We start from the raw sequence: 23,433 nt of genomic DNA, 5'->3' as shown, positions 1-23,433 counted from the left end.
CCAATTAAGGATCTGAATTGGTTCTACAGAATAGTAAACTCTTATGCTCTGTACACACGGTCGGACTTTCCAACGGAAAATGTGCTTGTTGTCGGAAATTCCGACCGTGTGTGGACTCCATCGGACTTTTTCCATCAGAATTTCCAACACACAAAGTTTGAGAGCTGGCTCTAAAATTTTCTGACAACAAAATCCGTTCACATAAATTCCGATCGTGTGTAGACAATTCTGATGCACAAAGTGCAACGCATGCTCAGAATCAAGCAGAAGAGCAGCACTGGCTATAGAACTTAATTTTTCTCGACTCGTCATACGCGTTGTACGTCACTACGTTCTTGACGTTCGGAATTTCCAACCAACTTTGTGTGACCGTGTGTATGCAAGACAAGTTTGAGCCAACATCTGTCGGAAAAAATCAGTCGGAATGTGCGATCGTGTGTACAGGGCATTAAGCTATGTACACACTATAGGATTTTCCGACAACAAAACCTTGGATTTTTTTCCGAAGGATGTTGGCTCAAACTTGTCTTGCATACACACGGTCACACAAATGTTGTTAGAAATTCCGAACATCAAGAACGCGGTGACGTACAACACGTACTATGAGCCGAGAAAAATAAAGTTCAATAGCCAGTGTGGCTCTTCTGCTTGATCCCGAGCATGCGTGGACTTTTGTGTGTTGGAATTGTGTACACACGCTCGGAATTTTCGACAACAAGTCTTGTTGTCGGAAAATTTGAGAACCTGTTCTCAAACATTTGTTGGCGGAAATTCCGCCAACAAATGTTCTATGGAGCATACACACAGTCGAACTTTCCGACAACAAGTTCACATCCAACATTTGTTGTTGGAAAATCCTATCGTGTGTACGGCCCATAAGGGCTCTTTCACATAGGCAACCAGAGGGTGGTAAAAACAGGTGGTCGAGTTTTACTTTCTACTATTGCAGCTAGATTGCAAATGCTTCTGCCACAATGCTTTGCACATTTGAACTCGAAGAGTTTGACAGGTGGAACCATCTGTCAAACACACCCAATAAGGCCAATGGGAGAGCATCACAACTGTCTCTCATGCCAGTACTGACACCTGACTTCTTTGAAGCTGATTTCACATGTATTTGAATTTTGATAATTGTGTAGCCCTCTCTGTTCAATAGAAGCTGATCCTTATGCCCCATACACATGGTCGGATTTTCCAATGGAAAATGTCTGATCGGAGCGTGTTGTCGGACATTCCGACCGCGTGTGGGCTCCATCAGACATTTTCCATCGGATTTTCCGACACACAGCGTTTGAGAGCAGGCTATAAAATTTTCCGACAACAAAACCCAATCGCGTCAATTCCGACCGTGTGTGGCCAGTTCCGACGCACAAAGTGCCACGCACGCTCAGAAGAAATTCTGAGAAGGAACAGCTCGGTCTGGTAAAATTAGCGTTTGCAATGGATACAGCACTTTCGTCACGGTGCAATGTAAAAAATGGTTTAATACAGCGCACTCTCTTCTTCTTTATAATATTAGAAGAATGAAGTAGTTTGGCTGCTCATATTCACACAGACTTCTCACAAACTTCTTTCTTTATTATTTATCGGGACTCCCTCAATATATTTGGATTTGTCACATCTGAGAAAATTATTATTATTGGGTTGTTTTTTTTTTTTTTAGGTTTGTATTTTTTTCAAGGCTGATCTTTGTTTTATTTTAATTTTAGTTTTACTCCATAATATTTTTGTGTGTGTTTTGTGTGTCAAGTTACCACAACACCATTGATATCTTATATTATTTAATCTCAAGGAGATTGTTTGGTGTTGGTGTCCCTTGTTAATTTCACACTTGTTAATTTTCACAAATGTACCTGAATCCTCACAAACAAACTGTCGTTTTTGAAGGAAAAAACACATAGGAGAGTATAATTGAAACAAAAAATCCTTTATTAAGGGCTCAGAACCAAACAAAGTGGGAGGCAACACTGGATAAACAGCAGAAATTGGTGAAGCCTGGGACCCCCAGGGCAGACATCAATTCTTTAACATCAAAATTGGTGGCCTGAGGAGTCCATATCTAAGGGAGTGCAGTCTGGTCCCGAAGTCCCAGAGATCATGAAAGCAGCAGATGACATCTGTGTCCCCAGGCTGTGGTACTACAAGAGGCTGCATCTTTTGCCAGACCAGACTGGACCCAGGGTCATCACTTTCTGGTCTTCTTTCCACACTTCCTTCCCGGCTGTGGCTCTGGTGTTGGAGATGTGGAAGGAGGAGGAGTAGGACCTGGAGGAGGAGGAGGAGGCGTAGGACCTGGAGGAGGAGGACTAGTAGGACCTGGAGGAAGAGGAGGACCATGTGGGAGGTTACAAATGTGGGTAGCAGATGTTATTTGGCCCCTCAACCCCTTATTTAGAGCTTCCAACATTGTTATTGGCCCTCCTCCATCTGCAGCATTTTGCAGGCAGTTATGCAAGCAAAGTCCTCCTCCACAGTGTGGGGACTTCTCAGGGCCTCTGTAGCCTTCCAAAAGAGGCCTATGGCAGCCTCCTCCAGTCTACTCCTCTTCCTGCCACTTTGTCTTTGCGGGTGTAGGGGAGGGACCTGGATATCAGGCAGCCTGCCTGGCCCGGCCACCTCCTGGCTGAGACTTCCCTGTGCATGAAAAAGGGACATGGTTTAAGTTTTTGTTTCATCAATCACAATCATAACTTAGTATTCCAAACTAACATCTATTTAACATCATTGATTGGACAACCAGAAATATTTATAGGAATGCTATACCTGGCTCAAGCTGGGCTCCTCCACACGTTGCTGCCTGGAAGGCCCAGGTTGGTCATCAGAAGCCTCAGCTGGGGTGGAAGGAAGCGTGGAAGGAAGACTGGAGAGTGCTGGCCTGGGTTCAGTCTGACCTGCCAGAAAATGAAGCCTGTCATAGTACCACAGTCTGGGGACATAGATGTCATCTGCAGCTCCGGATCTCTGGGAATCCAGGACCTTCTTGTGCTCCCTTAGATAAGTGCTCCTCAGGCCACCAATTAGGATCTTCAAATAGGTGATGTCTGCCGTGGGGACCACCGTCTTCACAAATTCCAGCAATTGATCCAGTACTGCCTTCCTCTTTGTTTGGTTCTTATAATGTGGGTGGTTTATCTGCCATAGACAAGGCAGCTCCCTGAATATATCAATGAAGCTTGCCATAAAGTCGTTATCTTTCAAGATATCCATTTTGACTGCAAGACACAACACAAGACAAACCCTAATGTCAGCCTAAAGTCTTCTAAACTTGTGCAAATACAGGCCTCAATCTAGAAGCAGTATAGGCCCAATGTTAAATATTACCTTCGTTATCACGATCGGCGCCTCCGATACTCCTTCCTCCGCTCACAGATCGTACGTACTACGCAAGCGTGTTACGCTTTATACGCACTGTGCATGCGTGTAACTCCGCCCGCCCCTGACGTTCTTTCTAGTCTATTCCCCGCCCCTTTTCGTTCGGTGCAGTGGGGGAAGAGCACATGGCAGAGACACAGCAGGTGTGTGCTATTTATAGCAATGAGGAGGAGGAGGAGACAAGCCCGGAGCCTGAAACATCCCGATCCAGAAGGAGACGATTTAAGGCCTTAAATATGTCCTTTGGTGAGATGTTGGAGATGGTCGACATCCTGAAGAAGGCCGACTATGATGGAAAGTATGGACCTTACCCCAACCCCAATGTCCGAAAGGCCAAGATAATGGCGAAAGTGGTCAAGAGTCTGCACCGGAATTTCGGGGTACGACGATCGAAAGATCAGCTCAGGAAGCGGTGGTCGGACCTGAAATTAAGAGAACACGAGCAGTACAGAAAGATCCGGAGAGTGCTGCAAAAAAGTAAGTAGTTGTCTTGTGTTCCTATTCTTTTTGTGTTTATTACGTTCGTGCTGCTCCATGTGCTTTTAGGAACTGTTGTACAGTTTAAAATGGCAACTTTCATGTTCATGGGCACATTATTCGTATCAAACATTTTTCTTTCAGCCTATAAAACACCATTGTTTTGGCCATATGCATTTGACCACATTTTTTAGGGCCTACTTGTCTGAAAATAATTAGGTTGTGTAGATGGGTTTGTTACTAGAATGAAATGCAAACTAAATTCTGTGTAAGGAGAGGACACTCAGCAGCTGTTTACACATCTGGACGCTGGAGCACTAGTCTGGGACACAAGAACACCATTTTTATTAGGGGGCCCACACAGGTGCTCCAGTGTATACTATAGGGGGGTCTCCATCTGTGAAGCTTGTACAAGACAGGTAAGTATTCAAGCTTGACAAAGGACACTCAAAATTCTACATCTTGGAACTCTGCCAAAATAGACAACTGTACCCCACTTCTAAGCAATGTTTCATATTTATAGTTCTGCCATCAAATATCTGTGTGCTAAGTATACCCTTTTTTTTCACATAGGGGAGAAAAGACTCGGAGGACACCCCTCATCCGAGGAGACCAGAGACCCCCCACCTCTGGAAGAAGGGGAAATACCCCAAACACAAGAAGAGCAGGAGGAGGAAGAAGACTTGGTGGAACTAGTCACCACAACAGGTGAGTGTCTGCGACCACAGGCTCAGGTAAGAGATGGATTCCGGCATATTTATAATACCTGCTTTTTTTTTGGTTTCTCTCTTTTTAGGTGATCGTGATGTTGTGGATCCAGATCCTTTCACCTCAGAAAGTGCCCAGATCCTGATTGGGGAGATCATGGGGTGTAATGTTGCATTGGAAAACATCACGAAAAACATCAATGATGTTATTAAAAAAAATAACAACATCATTGATGTTTTGGGGAGAGTTTAAAACCCCTCCAAAGCCCTTTCTTTTATGGTGTGCTACAATGTTAAAATTTTTTTGCAAATTGTAGAAAAGCTAAATTTTGAAGAGGCACACAGTGTGTCAACATGTGCTATCTGCCATCACGAGAGATCAATGGACGCGTTTTTGGGGTGCAACCCCTTCCTCAATAATAAAGTAGCTGAGAGGAAGGGGTTGCTCCCCCAAAACACGCCCCTTGATCCCCCGTGAAGGCAGCTAGCACATGTTGGCATTCGTAAATTGGTGTGCATCTTCAAAATTTGGCTTTTCCTGGGGTGACTTCACCCCATCTGAACGCAATATCAAACACAGTTCCTAAATACTCATGTCTGATATTGCCTTCAAGTTCTACCTAATGTGAACTTTGTAAGTTCAAGATTTGTGTCTTTCTTGTTGGTTTTAAACATGCCTGTTTTATCTTAAATGGACATTTCTACTTTTTCTAATGCCACCCCAAAAATTGTTATACAACAAACATGTTGGTTTGTTTTAAAAACCTTGTCAAAATGCACATGTGATTGTGCAGGTATTAAAAAGATTGTTAATCAAGAATGTGTGGATAATTGTCTCAACGCTACAACACTTTTGTGGTGCTCTAATTGCTGCTTTCTGTGACAATGGGTGTTATTTCATAAGGGCAAATCCACTTTGCACTAAAAGTGCAGTTTCAAGTGCACTTGTAGTGCAAAGAGTCTTTGCCTTTAGTAAATAACACCCAACAGTGCTTTGTATAAGGTTACACAATCACGCTATTTTCAGGACTCACCACATTTCTGTCAGGGTTAGCTAAAACAAACACAAGCAATAAATGTCACCAAAGATTTCCTTATTTTTTTTTATTTGATAAAGGTTTCACACGTTGTCTGGCATATTGATAGCCCCCCTACCCGCAAAGAACTCAAGGTATCTTAGCCGGATATAACGGCACTCAGGGAGGGCAAGCCAGGACGGCCACTTTCAAGCGCCGTCAGGGTTGGTTCATTTTGAATTCCGGCCTCAGGCCCAACTGAGCCAGCATAGTTTGCAGAATGTTTCTGTAAAAAGTTGTGTAGAACACAGCATGCCAGGATAATGTGATTCAGTTTGTACTCCACCATATGTATGGGTGTAAGAAATAGGCGGAACCAGCTGGCCATGATTCCAAACGTGTTCTCCACCACTCTTCTGGCTCTGGCCAGCCGGTAATTAAAAACCCTCTGGTCTGGGGTGAGGGTCCTCATAGGGAATGGCCGCATAAGATGGTCCCCCAGCGCAAAAGCTTCATCCGCAATGAAGACGAATGGGAGTCCTTCCACATTGTCTTCTGGAGGTGGCAAGTTCAAGCTGCCATTCTGGAGACGCCTGTAAAACTCCGTCTGGGCGATGACTCCCTGTAAAACTCCATCTGGGCGATGACTCCACCATCGGACATCCGGCCATTCTTCCCCACGTCCACATACAGGAACTCGTAATTAGCCGACACCACCGCCAATATCACAATACTATTGAACCCTTTATAATTATAATAGTACGACCCCGAGCTGGGTGGTGCGATGAAGTGGACGTGTTTCCCATTAATTGCCCCTCCACAGTTAGGAAAGTCCCACCGCTGGGCAAAGTGGGAGGCCACAGTCTGCCATTCCTGTGGCGTGGAAGGAAACTGTTGAGGAAAAGCAAAAAAAAATTAGTCATTTTGCACATAAACAGGGAAAGGTGATTAGACACCAACATTCTTGGCCAACATCAAGATAACATTTATTAATCGGAATTTTTAAACACCAAAGTATAAGGTACACCTATCATATCCCCCCCCCTCTCCTGGGTCCTTTCTAACATTATAGGGGGGGGCTCTTGGACAGGTAACCCTTTCCGCTTCATTGAGATATGAATGCCTAAATAATGGGTATTACTTTGAACAGCCCCTCCTTAGTTGCACTATTGACAGCCCACTGGACAGGTAAGAAGTGTCATAATAAAAAGATATAAATACACACTGTACACATTTGAGCACATTTGGACATTCTGCTATTACCTATCAAGATAATAATAGGATAAAAAAATTTTAAACAGTACCATTTTAAAGTATACAGGCAGGCCCTTGCACTACAAGCTTTGGGGAATTCATCCATAAATCTGACCACAAAAGAGATGGGTATAGTGTGTATGTGTTTGGCAAAGTCAGCAGATAGATGATTGAGGATAGATAGAGAATTGGTATCAGCTGACATAGCAGTTGGGGGGAGGGAGGGTTTCAAATGATTTGTGGACCCCCCAAAAAAGCCTCTGGCACTCTGCCTGAATTTAAAGCACAAATCACATTTCTAAACATTTTAGGGGGTGTTTGGGGTAAAGCACTGCTATGGAGCTGATAAAATACATTGTTAAGTGACTACATGAGGTGAATATAGGGCCAGGAGAGCATGCTGGGGAGGTAAGTGAAGGCAAATATGTATGAAGGACAAAAAAAATAATTACATAAAAATCCAGCATGAATGAGGACAAAGGGGACATTCACAGCATATTACAATCATGGTAATTAGGGAATGAGGAAAGAAATACAATATATGATCAAACATTAAATACAATAAAATGTGATATTAAAGGATAAAAATCTTACCTTAATATACTCCTTCTGCAGGACCTGAATGATGGCAGAACAGGTCTCTGGGATAATGATCCCCAGAGCCTGGGGGGAGATGCCTGTCGAGAACTTCAAGTCCTGCAGACTTCTCCCCATCGCCAAGTACCGCAGGGTGGCGACGAGCCTCTGCTCCGGAGTGATGGCTTGACTCATGCAGATATCCTGCCTGCTAATATAAGGGGTCAGCAAAGCCAACAAACGGTGAAATACGGGGTCCGTCATCCGGAGAAAGTTCCTGAAATCATCAGGATTATTCTCACGGATCTCACGGAGCAAAGGCATATGACAGAACTGGTCACGCTGAAGCAACCAATTCTTGGTCCATGAACTCCTCCCCACCCTGTTCATGGACTGGACTTGTGTCAAGTTCAGGACCCCAACACCAAGCCCCCGCACAGCACGAACTCTACGAGGAGTACGTATACGCAACATGGCTAGAAAACGGTCGGCTGCTCAGAATGAAGTAACAGAACGCACTGAAGAACAGCAAGGCCTGTGAAGAGCGACCTGAAAAACAGTAACGAACGAACAAGAACACAATGACTAATCAAAGTCACACGTAGCTTGCTTGCACGCATTGAAGAGCAGATACAAACCCACAAGCACAAACTGAACAGCAGAAAATGATCTGAAAACCACGAGTCTGAAAAAGCGCGAATCGTCTCTCACCAAACTTTTACTAACACGAGATTAGCAAAAGGAGCCCAAAGGGTGCTGCGCTTGGTTCTGAACTGGCCTTTTCTAGTCTTGTCGTATGTGGTTGACGTCACCGCGTTCTTGGCGATCGGAAATTCCGACAACTTTGTGCGACCGTGTGTACGCAAAACATGTTTGAGCCAACATCCGTCGGAAAAAATCCTAGGATTTTGTTGTCGAAATGTCCGATCAATGTCCGATCCTGTGTACGGGGCATTAGACTTCTGTTGAATGGTCCTGCTGAAAAAATAGCATTTGATCAGCTTCTGCAGCCAACGGCTGCAGCATTGATCAGTGTATTCTGATGGGGGAAATCACAGTTGTCAGAATGGAATAGTACAGCTGGGGGAAGATTCATATATATATATCTATATATATATATATATATAGATATATCTATAGATATCTATATATATATAGATATCTATAGATATATTTATAGATATCTATAGATATATCTATATAGATATCTATAGATATCTATATAGATATATCTATAGATATCTATATATATATATAAGAAGGCCAGTATGGTGGCCTGAATTTATGGGAGGAGTCCGGGGAGTATTTAAGTAGACCACTCACCTGTGGTCTTTGTCGGTTCCAGTGCGCCATTCGTTATGTCACCAGGCCGACTCTTCCCAGCTCACTTCGTGTTCATGAGTCTGTGTTTTCGAATTCAGTGTGTTGCGGTTGCTCTTTGTGGTTTTTCAATCGAGTCTTGCTCACTGTCGCAGGTAGGATTTGTTACTATTTGTTGTATAACGCATAGTTCTTGAGATTTTTTATGTTCCCCATTTAATGCTTACGGCCTTCGCAGTGGAGCTTATGAATCATTTGTATGTCTCAGAGCGCATACCAACCACGAGTTTCATTTCTTAGTGTGTTAAAGCACACCATTACACTGCACATGGCCAGCCACAGGCCTTTAACCACTTCAATACCAGGCACTTAGGCACCTTCCCATCCAGGCCAATTTTCAACTTTCAGCGCTGTCGCAATTTGAATGACGATTGCGCAGTCATACAACACTGTACCCAAACAATTTTTTTATCATTTTGTTCCCACAAATAGAGCTTTCTTTTGGTGGTATTTGATCACCTCTGCGGTTTTTATTTTTTGCGCAACAAATAAAAAAAGACCAAAAATTTTGAAAAAAAACAAGTTTTTCTTTGTTTCTGTTAAACATTTTTGGAAATAAGTATGTTTTCTTCTTCAATGACGGGCACTGATATGGCTGCACTGATGGGCACTGATACGGCAGCACTGATGGGCACCGATGAGGTGGCACCAATGAGGTGGCACTGATGAGGTGGCACTGACAGGCACTGATGATGAGCACTGATAGGCAGCACTGATGGGCACTGATAGGTGGCACTGATGGGCACTGATAGGTGGCACTGGTATGCGGCACCGATGGGCACTCATAGGTGGCACCGATGGGCACTCATAGGCGGCACTGATGGGCATTTGTAGGTGGCATTGATGGGTACTTATGGGTGGCACTGATGGGTACTTATTGGTGGCACTGATGGGTGGCACTGATGACACTGATTGATGGCACTGATGCCCCTAAGTGTGGCATTGCTGGGCATAAGTGCTATATAATGGTGCCAATCAGTGCCCATTTGTGGGCACTGTTTGGCACAGATTGGGCATTGACTGGGCACATTGGGCACATGTGGATGGCCATGGGGTACCTACCTGGCCATCCACATGTTGCCCCTCTCCCTGGTGGTCCTAGTGGCGATCCCTGGTGGTCCAGTGTGGTCATCTGAGGGGGGCTGCGCCGATAAACGATCAGCGCAGACCCTCCCCTGTCAGGAGAGCCGCTAAACGGCTCTCCTCTACTCGCGTCTGTCAGACGCGAGTGAGGAAAAGCCGATCAACGGCTCTTCCTATTGACATCGTGATCAGCCGTGATTGGAAACGGCTGATCACGTGGTAAAGAGCCTCCGCTGGAGGCTCTTTACCAAGATCGGTGTAGCGGTGTGTCAGACTGACACACCAATCCACCGATCGCCGCAATGCGTGCCCCCGCGGGCGCACGGCGGCATGTTATCCTGCTGGACGTCATATGATGCCCAGCCAGGATTACTGAGCCACTGGTTAATTTCAGTAAATCATTTCATGTATTAGAATCTAGTCACGTCGGCGGCACAACGATTCGTGTCGAATCCATTTTCATACACTTACTACCGATTCGTATCGGATTAATTTAATTTTACTTTACATCCAATTCATATCGGATTCATTTCATACATTCTACAACTGATTTGTATCAGATCCATTTCATACATTCTACAACCGATTGTATCAGATTCATTTTATTTAAAGTGGAATTCCACCCCTTTTTTAGTTTATTGAAAGTCAGCAGCTACAAAAAAGTGTAGCTGCTGACTTTTAATAAACAGACACTCCCCTGACCCACGGTCCAGCAATGTGGCCACCCGGGGCCTTGCTCCTCTCCGCTGCAACATTATAGCAACTGTGGGCACCTGGCCGCGACAGCCTATGGCTTCACAGCTGAGCGCGCACTGTGCATGTGCGAGTCGCACTGCGCTCTGCTATTGGCCAGGCATTCTTCTGGGACCAAATAAACGATCAAGGGCTTAATATGGCGCACAATGGAGGTAGCCGAGTACATATAACTAAAAATGGTGGGGGGAAGAGGGTGGGTTGGGGGTTCCTGAGAGGGGGAATAAAATGATGCTGAATAAATGGAAGGCAGCCAGTCTATAAAAGCTAGAAGAAGCTCTGGAACAATAAAAAAGAAAGGAGGACGGCGCCCTCTAAGTGCAGCATGTATGTTAAAAATATTTATTACAATAGATAAAAACACTCACATTTGAGTTGCTAAAAACCAGCATGTAAAGTAGTTTCATCCACGTGCTCTCGGGGGATGTGGGTGTCACAGGCCAGTGGGGGGGTTCCTGGGATGTGAGTCCTGTGACCTGGGTCCTGGTAGCTGTTCCGGTGGTGCCGAGGGTCCTCAGAGCCTCCGGGCGGCCAGGATGTAGGTCATGGATCCTCCGTGGAGCGCCATGCTGACCTGCGTCTTCACTTCGGACGGGGCGGGGTGAGGCGGGCGGTGCTTCGCGCTCGGAGCATGCCTGCTCCTTCATCAGGCTATGCATAGGCGCTCCATGGAGGATCCATGACCGACATCCTGGCCGCCCGGAGGCTCTGAGGCTCTGCACTTAGAGGGCGCCGTCCTCCTTTTTTTTTTATTCTTCTGGGACCTGTGACGTATCCCAGAAGATTTCAGAGAGGGAGGGGCCACCTAAGGGTAGAGGAGGACCCGCCTAGGTGGCTGAGAAGTGGAAGGAGGAAGTGGGACAGGAAGTCCCTATAAAAAGAAGGCACCCACTCCCCCCCAAAAAAAATTACATGCCAAATGTGGCATGTAAGGGGGCGAGGAGTGCTCAAAGCAAAATTTCCACTTTTGGGTGAAACACCACTTTAACTATCGATTCATATCGGAATAATTTCATACACTTTACAACTAATTTGTATCGGATTCACTTCATACATTCTACAACCGATTCATACCTGATTAATTTCACTTTACAACCGATTCATATCGGATTAATCTCATGCACTCTACAACCGATTTGTATTGGATTAATTTCACTTTACAGCCGATTCATATCTGATTCATTTCATGCACTCTCGGGCATGGTTACAATCGTTCGTGATTATAGTTCATTCCTACACACTCAATTTTCTGCTATCCTTTTCTTTTTCGCCTGCCAATAAGGCTAATTTTTTACAATTGTTGCAAGCATTTCTCCAGTGGCACACAATCCGGCCACACATCATTTCAGCAGTGGTACACAATCCAGCCACACATCATTTCACCAGTGGCACACAATCTGGTCACACATCATTTCCCCAGTGGCACACAATCCGACCACTCATCGTCACCAGTGGCATACAATCGAGCCACTCAGTGTTTTCTGTCTGTCGTTCCTCCTTTAGGTCAGTTGAGTTCAGGTTCCATCCTGCACCCGGTTGGACATTATTTTGTCAGGTAAAAACAAACACACAGGGATCGCACTTTCACCAGGGCCAGTCGCATAGCAGAGGTGGGAAAGGTTGTTTTAACAGGTTGAAAAAAAAAGAAAAACTGGACTTTCACCCTTACTACAGGTTCCCAGTTGACTGAAGTTTTCGACCTCAACAAGGATTTCACTACTAGGCGCCAGTCAGGTGTGTAGTACACGGTTCCTCTATCAAATTATCCTGCAGCACCCTTTCACTAAACTTTTACTCCACATACACGATTGGGCAGCCCAATTTGCGTTAGTTATTGTCAGACGTATCTGAAAGGAAATAGTAGGTATTCTGGATGACCACCTATCAGGCACACCAACAGGACCCTCAGATATCGGGAGACAACGAATGAAACATACATACAAAAGTACTTACCGCTCTCACAAAATTTGGATATAAGCAAGGGAGATTTCTAATTTACTTCGTCCCTATTTCTGACTAAAATTCCTACTAATATTCCAAAAAAACATCAGCAATCACAAGTTATCTTATTACTTCTATGCAACAGAAAGAGAAGCAAAAATTTAGCGGGTGCTGTTGGTTACCTAAATACCATTCCCAAAAGGATATTGAACTGAGTCTTAAATAAAGACTCGGGTCTCCCAAAAAGACCCTACAATGTTACTCCTGTGAGTGTATCTATTAAGGTGTGGTCCGTCCTTCCTTTCTCTTTAAATTTAAAATGCTAAGACTTTATCAGAGCCAGGGTAAGAAAGAATTTGGCAAAATACACAAGGGTCCTTCCCACCGCGGATGATTGTCTTACCCCGAGGTGAGCCCCTATTTGAAAGGAAATAGTAGGTATTCTGGATGACCACCCGTCTATTAGGTACACCAACAGGGCCCTCAGATATCTGGAGACACAGAATGAAAACAAGAGGCAGGTTGTGCATTCGTAACATGTCTACCTTTATTAGGTGTGTTACAGCTTATATATGGTTCGACATACCAATAGAAAGAGGGGAGAGGGGAGTGGTTAGTAAATGATGTATTAGTATAAAATATATGGTTATACAAGTCAATGACCATTTAAGATACATTATCATGAGATAATACGGGTCAACAGGCCATCTGGTTGTGAGTCATAAGTATGACAGAATAAGCTAGAATGACAAGTCTGAGACTAAGTTAAAGTTATATGAACTTATAATCACAAGATGGAGTCACATTGGTTTAGTCATATTACTACAATCCTCTCTTTTGTCATGAACATGAAAATCACAAACCCAATATGCTCCGACATTCACCTGGACTACTTTCCCACAAATTTACCACCACACTAACCATGTAAAAATAGAAAACAATAAACACATAATCTCAAATGCATAGCGATTAACCATGAAAAAAAAGGGGGAAGGGGCGTGACAGTCCATTAAAGCAAGTGGGAGCGTTATGACAGCCTTTAGGCCAAATAAAAATAGTCCCAAAGAAAAGCACAAAAAAGTCTCTTGTATGGCTTCTGAATGTCCATTAAATTCATAAAAAAGGAAGGAAAAGGAAATGTCCACATTATAATTCTCATTCTCCTAAACTTTTTCCAAAATGTTTGGATCGATTCTGTGCTCACCCATATTTTACAGAGATCCTCCACCCCAAAAATCCTGCATCTCTTTTTAAGGATTTAACTCAATATCCACAGACAGACTGGAACTGATGCATTGGGCTAGACTTGGGTCTTCGGGCTGGCGAATCTGGATCTCTCCCTTGTGATGCTCACTGGAATTCTGCAGACCCTTGGGCGTGCGTCATTGGCTAACCCTCAAGGTGTCATTCCCAGGAACATTTTCCAGCAGGAGTCCGTCTTTACTCATCTCAGCACCTCCCTTGGTATTTGAACAACAAAGATGAACAACGAAGATTTCCATGTAGTCATCTCTTCATCCGGATAGGGTATAGGGCAGGGTATGAATGGGGTATAGGGTATGAATGGGGTGGGCATTTCTTCATGTGCGTGGGGCTAGGGGTGAATGCTGGCTGGCTGGGGCAGATACTCCTCATCCAAAATGAATAATCACAGAATCTACCTGATCAATTCAGACCTTCACCATTGGAGGTATTAAAAATAATATTCATCATTGACTCAAACATAAGTAAAGCATGCAGAAATAAAAATGTTTCTCAGCAAGAGTTTTCATTATATAGATTCAATATATTTAACTAAACATTTTCCTTCCAAATCCAGTATTTCAGCAGGATTTCAACAAAACTTAAACACCTTTAGTTCCTTCTATCCCCGGCACCCAAGTGGACCTGAGGGTCTCCGAACAGAATATTTTACCCAAACACATAACCTGACTCAGAAGTCAGCCTCCCAACTTTGCAAATATATTTGATCATCAGCAACAAAAAAAAACATTGATGGATAAACAACATTACATCATTAACACTTCATGATTAGCGATGAGCTTCGAGTTCGAGTCGAACTCATGTTCGACTCGAACATCGGCTGTTCTCCGAACAGCCGCGGAACACTCTTTAAAAGTCTATGGGAGAAATCAAAAGTGCTAAGTTTAAAGGCTTATATGCATGGTATTGTCATAAAAAGTGTTTGGGGACCTGGGTCCTGCCCTAGGGGACATGGATCAATGCAAAAAGAAGTTATAAAAACGGCCGTTTTTTCAGAAGCAGTGATTTTAATAATGCTTAAAGTGAAACAATGAAAGTGTAATATTCCTTTAAATTTCGTACCTGGGGGGTGTCCATAGTATGCCTGTAAAGGGGCGCATGTTTCCCGTGTTTAGAACAGTCTGACAGCAAAATTACATTTCAAAGAAAAAAAAGTCCCCCACAGGGGAACCCCGAACCAAAATTAAAAAAAAAATGATGTGGGGGGTCCCCCTAAATTCCATACCAGGCCCTTCAGGTCTGGTATGGATATTAAGGGGAACCCCAGCCAAAATTAAAAAAAAAAATGGCGTGGGGTTCCCCTCAAAATATATACCAGACCCTTCAGGGCTGGTATGGATTTTAAGGGGAATCCCGCACTAAAATTAAAAAAAAACTGTCGTGGGGTCCCCCCAAAAATCCATACCAGACCCTTATCCGAGCACGCAACCTGGCAGGCTGCAGGAAAAGAGGGGGGATGAGAGAGCGCCCCCCCTCCTGAACTGTACCAGGCCACATGCCCTCAACATTAGGAGGGTGCTTTGGGGTAGCCCCCCAAAACACCTTGTCCCCATGTTGATGGAGACAAAGGCCTCATCCCCACAACCCTTGCCCGGTGGTTGTGAGGGTCTGCGGGTGGGGGGCTTATCAGAATCTGGAAGAGGGACCCCCAGATCCCAGCCCTCCCCCCTGTGTGAAATGTTAAGGGGGTACAAAAGTACCCCTACCATTTCACATAAAAGTATCAAAAATGTTAAAAAAGACAAGAGGCAGTTTTTGACAATTCCTTTCTTTAAATGCTTCTTCTATCTTCTATCTTCCTTCGGTTTCTTCCTCCATCTTCTTCTTCTTCTGGTTCTTCTGGTTTTTCCTCTGGTGTTCTCGTCCGGCATCTTCCTCCACGGCGTCTTCTTCCCTTCATCTTCTGGGCAGCTCCGCATCCAGCATGATGGAAGGCTCCTGCTATGTGACACTTCTCCTCTTCTGATGGTTCTTAAATAACGGGGGGCGGGGCCACCCAGTGACCCCACCCCCCTCTGACGCACGGGGACTTTACAGGGACTTCCCTGTGGCATTCCCAGTGACGTCAGAGGGGGGCGGGGTCACCCATTACGTAATTACTATTACTTACATATTACTTTACCACAAAGTTAACCTTTGGCTCTAAAAGCAGCCCGTGGCTGTTCGAAGTCTTTGCCCAGTCCCTTACCTGGATCCTATTGCACCAAGCCCAGTGCTAGAAGGTAATCCATTATCTGGAGGACTTTCTGCTCATTGAACCGCCCAGCATGCCCAAGATACAGTAGGTGACCGCGATATTGTGTCAATCTCGCCGCTTTTCTCTGCGAGATTTGACACCTGCGAGCCCTGTCGCGGAAGCCAGCGCCGGGCTGGCTCACTCATCGGGAAAGGAAAACTTTTTTTTCCTTTTGCGATGAGCGACAGGCAGTGCTGACAGCTGTCTGGTATGAATCCTGAGGGGGAACGCCGCGCCAAATTTTAAATGAAAAAGCCGGCGTGGGTTCCCCCCAGGGGCATACCAGGCCCTTAGGTCTGGCATGGATTGTAAGGGGAACCCCCTACGCCGAAAAATCGGCGTGGTGGTCCCCCTAAGATCCATACCAGACCCTTATCTGAGCACGCAGCCCGGCCGGTCAGGAAAGGGGGCAGGGACGAGAGACCCCCCCTCCTGAACCGTACCAGGCCGCATGCCCTCAACATGGGGGGGTTGGTGCCTTGGGGGAGGGGGGGCACCCTCTCCGCAGTATCCACAGGTTTCGCTGCAATTTTTGGCCATCACTGGTTCGCAGGGCTTTGGCCTCTAGAGATTCTTTTACTTCCCATTTTTACTCAGTCATCATCACTGTTCGAAGTATATCCCATTGTGGCAGCGACTCAGGTCTGGGGCCATACCTGGACAGGACAAAAGGTGGTCTTCACCACAGACAACCTGGCTACAGCCAAGATTATAAATAAGGCTAGGTCCAAGTCACTCCCCATCATATCCTTCCTACCCAGGTTGGTGCAGTTGTCCCTGCAGCACCAATTCAATGTTCACTGCACGTATATTCCAGGCAAGTGCAATGTCGCAGCAGACGAACTGTCTTGTCCATTTCATTTTTCCAGCAGAAACCTGTAGTCGACCAAACGACTACTCTTATCCCACCTTGGTCACAGCTGACAATGGATTAAAGTCACACCTGCTCAATGCGACTCCTGCTCATTAGTCAGTCATTTTACTGCAACACACTGAAGGCCTATCACACTGCTTGGAATGCCTACTGCAGGTTTCTAGCTTCATGCCCTGGAGCAGTGACAGGTGACATTAAGCACGCCCTAGCCTTCATATAGTATTGCCACACGCAGATGGCTCTATTTCATAACACCGTCAGGCTATACTTAGCCGGTATCCAGCATTTCTTGTCCTTACAGGACCCCAGAAAACCATCCTTGTTCGCAGCCCATACAGTCAAATCCATCCTACGTGGCATCCAGAAACAGCAGCCTGTAGCCAACTGCAAACGCTTACCCATCACAGGTGCCATCTCTAGGGACATGTTGACCATCCTTTCTCGTTCCCCGTTTTGGCTTCTACCCAGCCTGGTAATCCTAGCAGCCATCTGCCTGGCCTTCTATGGCTTTCTGCAGCCTAGTGAGTTTGCCTCTAGCGGCACCAGCAGCCAGATACTGTGCAGACACCACCTGGCTCACTTTCAAGATCATTTCATTCTTCATCTTGTAGTCTCCAAAACCCAAAAAGCCAGCCCCAGGATCTACGTCAAGTTCTTTCAACCCAACAACGTCTGGTGCCCAGTAGCGATACTCGACCGATTACTATCTCACCTACCCAGACAGTCGAACTCTAGCCTGTTGCTACCTTTTCTGACCAGCCCTCTCAGTGGCAGCCAATTCATCAGGCATGTCAGAATCCTACTGGTTAACCTAGGCCTTTACTCCGGTTGATACTCCGGACACTCCTTCTGGATCAGGGTGGCCTCAGCCGCATCTCAGCATGTTATATCAGAACATGTCATTAAGAAATTGGGCAGGTGGAAATATGCCTGCTTCGCTTGCTATATTCCGAACGCTCAGATAGAAATGGAACAAGCCTTTGCCAAACTCACTGAATAAGTGTCACAAGACCAATAAAAGAATTACCGTATTTATCGGCGTATAACACGCACAGGCGTATAACACGCACATTCATTTTAAGAGGGAAGTTTCAGGAAAAAAACTAAAATTTTAAGTAAGGAACTTTGGAGCAAAATAAGGGTCAGTGCCCATCTGCAGCCTCATCAATCCACATCAATACAGCCTCACGATTGCCTTCAATGCAGCCTGATTGACATCCACCTGCAGCCTAGAGGGGATAGGGAGGGGGCGGGACAAGCGCCGACAGATTACATACAAAGAGAATCTCCTATGATAGACAGAACAGTGGTCCAATGGCGGCCCAGGAGACAGGACTTCCTATTACAGAGGCTGCCAAGTAAACAGGAGATTCTCGCTGTATATAATCTGACAGCGCTCGTCCGGCCCCCCTCCTTGTCCCCTCCGAGGCAGCTAAAATTGAAGTATTGGCGTATAACACGCACACGCTATTTGCACCCGATTTTCATGGTAAAAAAGTGAGTGTTATACGCCAATAAATACAGTACTCCACAATCTGAGGTTTTTGCCCCCTTTCTTGGCATACCGACCAGCAGACCAAGGCACACCTCAGGTCTATGTTATGTTGTAAGTCTTGTCACATGTTTATGTGGTTCATATCTGTCTCTGTTGAAGGGCTTTGACCATAAATATATACAGTATCTCACAAAAGTGAGTACACCCCTCACATTTTTGTAAATATTTTATTATATCTTTTCATGTGACAACACTGAAGAAATGATACTTTGCTACAACATAAAGTAGTGAGTGTACAGCTTGTATAACAGTGTAAATATGCTGTCCCCTCAAAATAACTCAACACAGCCAATGTCAAAACCGCTGGCAACAAAAGAGAGTACACCCCTAAGTGAAAATGTCCAAATTGGGCACAAATAGCCATTTTCCCTCCCCGGTGTCATGTGACTCATTAGTGTTACACGGTCTCAGGTGTGAATGGGGAGCAGGTGTGTTAAATTTGGTGTTATCGCTCTCACTCTCTCACACTGGTCATTGGAAGTTCAACATGGCACCTCATGGCAAAGAAATCTCTGAGGATCTGAAAAAAAGAATTGTTGCTCTACATGAAGATGGCCTAGGCTATAAGAAGATTGCCAAGACCCTGAAACTGGGCTGCAGCATGGTGGCCAAGACCATACAGCGGTTTCACAGGACAGGTTCCACCCAGGACAGGCCTCGCCATGGTTGACCAAAAAAGTTGAGTGCACATGCTCAGCGTCATATCCAGAGGTTGTCTTGGGGAAATAGACATGAGAGAGGGCTGCCACCATTGCTGCAGAGGTTGAAGGGGTGGGGGGTCAGCCTGTCAGTGCTCAGACCATACGCCGCACACTGCATCAAATTGGTCTGCATGGCTGTCATCCCAGAAGGAAGCCTCTTTTAAAGATGATGCACAAGAAAGCCCGCAAACAGTTTGCTGAAGACAAGCAGCCTAAGGACATGGATTACTGGAACCATGTCCTGTGGTCTGATGAGACCAAGATAAACTTATTTGATTCGGATGGTGTCAAGCATGTGTGGTGGCAACCAAGTGAGGAGCACAAAGACAAGTGTGTCTTGCCTACAGTCAAGCATGGTGGTGGGAGTGTCATGGTCCGGGGCTGCATGAGTGCTGCCCGCACTGGGGAGCTACAGTTCATTGAGGGAACCATGAATGCCAACATGTACTGTGACATACTGTAGCAGAGCATGATACCCTCCCTTCAGAGACTGGGCCGCAGGGCAGTATTCCAACATGATAATGACCCCAAACACACCTCCAAGAGGACCTCTAACTTGCTAAAGAAGCTGAGGGTAAAGGAGGTGATGGACTGGCCAAGTATGTCTCCAGACCTAAACCCTATTGAGCACCTGTGGGGCATCCTCAAACGGAAGGTGGAGGAGCGCAAGGTCTCCAACATCCACCAGCAACATGATGTCATCATGGAGGAGTGGAAGAGGACTCCAGTGGCAACCTGTGAAGCTCTGGAGAACTCCATGCCGAAGAGGGTTAAGGCAGTGCTGGAAAATAATGGTGGCCACACAAAATATTGACATTTTGGGCCCAATTTGGACATTTTCACTTAGGGGTGTACTCACTTTTGTTGTCAGCAGTTTAGACATTAATGGCTATGTGTTGAGTTATTTTGAGGGAACGGCAAATTTACACTGTCATACAAGCTGTACACTCACTACTTTACATTGTAGCAAAGTGTCATTTCTTTAGTGTTGTCATCTGAAAAGATATAATAAAATATTTACAAAAATGTGAGGGGTGTACTCACTTTTGTAACATACTGTATATATATATATATATATATATATATATATATATAGATAGATAGATAGATAGATAGATAGATAGATAGATAGATAGATAGATAGATAGATAGATAGATAGATAGATAGATAGATAGATAGATAGATAGATAGCTATATCTATCTATCTATCTATCTATCTATCTATCTATCTATCTATCTATCTATCTATCTATCTATCTATCTATCTATCTATCTAGATCTATATTTATATATATATAGATAGATATATCTCTCTCTATATATAGAGATATATAAAGATATATCTATGTACATATCTATATATCTAATCTTTTTATTACCTTAAATACTGTTGCAGTTGAAATTCACAACAGAAAAATGTGTAATATAGACAATCTCTGTAATATTCTCTTATCCAGTCCTAACAGTAACATGCATAGAGGTCGTGATTTTAACATTTATTTTCATACATCATCCTACTCCTTAAAATGAACTCTTTAGATCATCATTCAGCTAGCAGCGTTGACTGAGATCAATTTTGTAATGCTTAAAGTAATAAACAATTTTTGTTTTCATGGAAATGCTACATAGATACATATGCTGTCATTAAAAACGTCAACACCCCTGTTTTGGTAGATACCTTTAAATATATTAATGAAAGCTCAGCTAAAACCGATTTATATTACGCATGCCCCCTATACGGTTGTCTAACATGTTTATGCCAACAAAAATATTTATCAGTTTGTGCTACTTAGTATGGTTATTATTAGAGGATCACTGTTGCCCATAATCTTTAAGCAGTTGAAGATATATATAGATATATATATATATATATATATATATATATATAAATAAATAATTCTGGGACTAGGTAATTCTCAGGTTGTTGTCCTGTGTCTATTTGGCAGTTGTGCTTACTGTTAATAAATAGGCTTTGCATTGATTCTTGTTCATAAGTGGAAAAATATACCATTATGCCTTGTACACACAATAAGATTTTCCGACGGAAAATGTGTGATAGGACCTTGTTGTCGGAAATTCTGACCGTGTGTAGGCTCCATCACACATTTTCCATAGGAATTTCCGACACACAAAGTTTGAGAGCATGCTATAAAATTTTCTGACAACAAAATCCGTTGTCGGAAATTCCGAACGTGTGTACACAAATCCGACGGACAAAGTGCCACGCATGCTCAGAATAAATAAAGAGATGAAAGCTATTGGCCACTGCCCCGTTTATAGTCCCGACGTACGTGTTTTACGTCACCGCGTTCAGAACGATCGGATTTTTCCACAACTTTGTGTAACCGTGTGTATGCAAGACAAGTGTGAGCCATCATCCGTCGGAAAAAATCCATGGATTTTGTTGTCGGAATGTCCGATCAATGTCCGACCGTGTGTACAGGGCATTAGGGTTCATTTATCATCATCTCTCAGCTGAAAAGTGAGCACTAAAATAACAAAGATGGAACCATTGCATTCAATGTATTAATATAAAAGCCTGCTTTAATCATAGAACACATTTTTATCTTAACTTTAATTACATCCAGCTAATAGACCATTTTGAATATTTGTGTTACAGATTAAAGCTAAGTACATGGGTGAAACATAGATATATATTTTTGGAGGAAAAACAGTTGTATACAGTGTTTATATTTATTGATCCTTGTACAGGGAAATGTAGTAGAATATATGAATATATACCTGTACATTCAAGGAAAAAGGCACAGACAGAACTTAAAGAAGAGACACAAAATGCAAAATTAACTCAGTAAAGTTAATTTTGCATTTTCTTGCATGTGCCATATGGATGAATGCACATACTGTGTGTATACTGTTTTTTTCTTCCAAAAGCAAAATAAATAGAATTTTGTTCAATCATTCCAGAGATTCACACACCCCTGTTACATGTTACATGGTTTAGCTAAATGGATGACACCACTGTTCCAAGCCTCCAATTTTATCTGCTTGTGACCTGTGAGCTCATTTCCACCACCAGCCTACTTACTATGTAAACAGTAGAAAGTATGAGTTACTGTATTTTATTTACACCAAAAATGATTTAAGTTGATTTAAAGCGTTTTTTTTTCCCCATTGACATGTGGTGTCTTTCTCTTGCTCTCTCATTTTCTTCTCTTTGGTGATCCTGTCATCCTGTCAGTATTTTTGTGTTTTTGTGCACTTCCTGTTAACTCCAACAATGTAGCAGATCCCATGGTAGTGCTGTCAGCCCTCTATTCTTGCTGATGTACTAGGACTACAGGACACTGTGGGGTTGATTTACTAAAGGCAAATAGACTGTGCACTTTGCAGGAGGCCAACAGGAGTATATTCCTGGAGCCCATGCTGTAGAATGTCCTGTATCTCTCTCTCTCTCTTCCTACATCACCAACCACATACAAACTTCCATGACAGGTTCAAATCTGAAGGGTGACTGTAACGAATGTTTTAGTAGTGCCTTTTTTTTCCCTTGGGCTTTCTGCATTTTCCTTCCTCTTTTTCCATATTTATACCACATAACAAATGAGATGTAAACTATACATTTTTTTAAATGTTCAACTCTAAAAAAAAAGGATCAATCACTTATAAAATAATATGCATACGCTAAAAAAAAAAAAAATCTCTGTGTCAGTGAGAAAAAACCCTGAAATTACATTTCACTGAACTTCTCTTTTTCATTGTCATTTGCTTGGCAAATACAGCAGTAAATATGGTTTGAAATTATCTACAGAGAAGAATGTCATAAGACAGACTCTTCCACTATAATTTATGTCCATGTACATGAGTACCAGAGACATATATATCCACTTAGAGCCATTTCAGTCAAGAAAAACAAAGAACTTATTTTGAATGTATTAAAAGGTGTCATTACATTTTATGTTTGTCTAGGTAAGCATGCACTTAAAATATTAAATGGCTGTATCCAAGGGCAGTAAAATAATTAACTTGTTCTTGACCTAACCACTTTACCCAAAGAAAAATGTGTAAATTGTGCTTGCTGCAGAACATGAACATTAGACACATGAAACATTTCGTCCATGCCCAAACATTCCATAGTGAACTATAGATATGTGCTGACATAAAGTTCCATCATGTTTGCAAGTGCAAACATAATCGAACAGACAGAATAAAGCACATCTTTAAAACAAAGTTTACTATTTCACTGTTTTAAAATAATGTTCATTTATTTCACTGCATTAAAATAT

Source organism: Aquarana catesbeiana, linkage group LG02 (genome assembly GCF_042186555.1).
Source record: "Aquarana catesbeiana isolate 2022-GZ linkage group LG02, ASM4218655v1, whole genome shotgun sequence".
NCBI lineage: Eukaryota > Metazoa > Chordata > Amphibia > Anura > Ranidae > Aquarana > Aquarana catesbeiana.
The sequence above is the reverse complement of the archived record's forward strand: the minus strand, read 5'-3'. Positions refer to the sequence as shown.